The 2860-nt window shown below is 44.3% G+C and overlaps 1 pseudogene; it reads left to right on the top strand.

The window, feature by feature from the left end:
• Positions 1–722: 722 nt before the first annotated feature.
• Positions 723–1413, top strand: LOC143662486 (DDB1- and CUL4-associated factor 13 pseudogene; annotated as a pseudogene).
• The last annotated feature ends 1447 nt before the right edge of the window (positions 1414–2860 follow it).

Here is a 2860-nt window from a genome sequence, read left to right as displayed (position 1 = left end):
CTGAGAAGTGCTTCGGGGTGCGCCCCCGAGACCACAGCTGGGGGGTGCCGCCCGCAGGTCCCGCAGGGCTCAGCTGGGCCCCGTGCGCAGGGAGGACACGGAATACAAGCTCAGACGCACGCTTCAAAACCCCTCAAGGCAAAGAAATTGGTTTTGCAATAAACCAATTTTTGCTGAAAAGATTTGCCTATCCAGGTGTTTTGCCAGGAGAGTGTTTACTCGCCTGTGTCATGGGGAGGGGTCCGTGTTTTTCTGATCATGAGGATAATTAAGCACTGTAGGCAGTTTGGATTCTTACAAAAATGACACATTGACTTGCCTCTCATACCCACAGGAAACACCTCTTATGCATTTTGTTAAACAGATTGTGTCGTTTCCATTGCGGCGTGTATGTGCGTGTGTCTGTCTGTCTGTGTGCACCCTGTTTAACAGATCGAACCGGCTGTAAATAGAGCAGCATTTCGGGCAATGCTCTACCTGGACTATGGTGTGGCTTCCGCGGGGTGGGCGTGGCCTCGGCTGGTGGGTGTGGCCTCCACGAGATGGGTGTGGCTCCGCGGGGTGGGTGCGGCCTCAGAGTGGGCGTGGCCCCGACAGGGTGGGTGTGGCCTCCACAAGGTGGGTGTGGCTCCCGCAGGGGGGGTGAGGAGAAGCCATTGCATCCAGCATTAGGAGAGATGGTGCCTGCGGAGCTGATCATCACGGGACAGAGGTGTGGTTGACAGCAAGGGGATTTTTGGGACGAACAAACACCCGATCCCGTATGTTCAGTGACCTGGGATATGACAGTATAAGGGCTGTTACATTTAACCCAATTGAGACATTTCTCTTGGCAAGTTGCTTCTGACAGAAATACAGTGCCACCCCTCTGGAAAAGGTTATCTTAGTATGAGAACAAATACAGTCTGTTGGAACCCTACGGAGCTTTCCCATTTACTGCAGCAAATGAAGATTACCACCTACATACTTCTGACATGCGGGCACTCGGCATGCCTGGAATAGCGCCTGTGGAGCACGTATTTGCGCTGCCCGAGCTGGATCGCTTGCCCACTGGAAAGAGCCTGTGTCTACTAGCTTTGATAAATCTACTCGAATCTCTCCTGTGGATAATGGTGGAAGCAGGGAAGCTTATCACACAAAGTGAATGCGGCATGTTACCTGTACAAACGGACTTGGGACAGTGAGTACATTGTGTATGGATGGGACGGACATTTGTCTAGGAAAACTAATGCTGCTGGAAGGCTGGGTGTGCTCACACCATGAGAAAAGGCAGCCACGGGTTATAATCAGAAGTTGAAGGAGAAATTTCAACCTCATCCTCAGAAAAAACGTAGAGCTCGTCACCGCCATCTACCCAAACCCATCTACAGCCGGAGTCAGGGGTGGCCCATCGTGAAAGCAGCTCGTCGATGAGAGGAAGAGAACCTTCACAGACAAAGCAAGCCTGGACCTGCGCCGCTGTGTCAGAGAAGAAACAGTGCAGTTGTGAAATAATATTTCATATTCCTCCCAATTCTAAGGTATAATATTGCTGTATTCGGGTGTGTAAACTCTAGAAATAGAAGCACTGGCTCAGTTTACTATCAGACATTACAGTCGCTTGTGTCAAACTTTATCACTGCTCATTTTAGCTGCCCTGAAAAACTATCCTTAAAGGTGACCTGGAGGCCAGGACTATCCCACATTTTATACTTTGATCTTCTTTCATATTTTCTTAAAGAAAATAATACATGTAAACTGTGCTGGTTTGAAAGGATTTATGTACCCTAGAAAAGCCGTGATTTAATGCTAAGCAATCTTGTGGGAGTAACCGTTTCTTTGAATCCCCAGTCAGTACTAGACGTTAGAAACTTGACTGGGTCATCTCCGTGGAGAGGTGACTCAATCAATGTGGGTATTAAACTTGATTAGATAGAGACATGTCTCCACCCATTTGGGTGGGTTTTGATTAGTTTACTGGAATCCTATAAAAGAGGAAACATTTTGGAGAAAAGGAGAGATTCAGAGAGAGCAGAGCAGAATGACATAGCCACAAGAAGCAGAGTCCACCAGCCAGTGACCTTTAGAGATGAAGAAGGAAAATGCTTCCCGGGGAGCTTCATGAAACAGGAAGCCAGGAGAGAAAGCTAGCAGATGACGCCGTGTTTGCCATGTGCCTTTCCAGCTGAGAGAGAAACCCTGAACTTCATCGACCTTCTTGAACCAAGGTATCTTTCCCTGGATGCCTTTGATTGGACATTTCTATAGACTTGTTTTAATTGGGAAATTTTCTGGGTCTTAGAACTGTAAACTAGCAACTTATTAAATTCCCCTTTTTAAAAGCCATTCAGTTTCTGGTATATTGCATTTGGCAGCGAGCAAACTAGAACATAAACTAACTTAATTCTTGCTGTTAGGCATTGCAGTTATACTTTTTCTCTGATCTGTTTATCATATGGTAGATACTATATGTTTGTGTTTACATCTAGACCCAATATTTCTTAGTTGTCTTTAATATTGGATTAGATAATGATTGCCGTAATTCTTTAGAATCTATGATTCTATATAACATTTAGAACTAGGTCAGAACTTTTTTCAACTGAATTTATTTTCTGTGCTTTATATATATTTAACTTTTTGAGACTTTAAAGATAATCAGCCTGCATTTCTATAACTTTTATAAATAATTATAATTGTGGTCAAGTCAAGATAATAAAACATCCTTTTTCTCAGCATTGAAACTTTGAAAAAAAAACACAAAAAACCAAAGGACAAAATGGCTGAAGTAAGGACTGCCTTTATAGTCCTAACACTGTACTTTAATGGATTAAACGTCATAATTATAGGATACAATTGGCAGAATGGATTATAAAAAGCATGA

This window comes from Tamandua tetradactyla, chromosome 18 (genome assembly GCF_023851605.1).
Source record: "Tamandua tetradactyla isolate mTamTet1 chromosome 18, mTamTet1.pri, whole genome shotgun sequence".
Classification (NCBI taxonomy): domain Eukaryota; kingdom Metazoa; phylum Chordata; class Mammalia; order Pilosa; family Myrmecophagidae; genus Tamandua; species Tamandua tetradactyla.
This window is presented reverse-complemented; position numbering and strand designations above follow the sequence as displayed.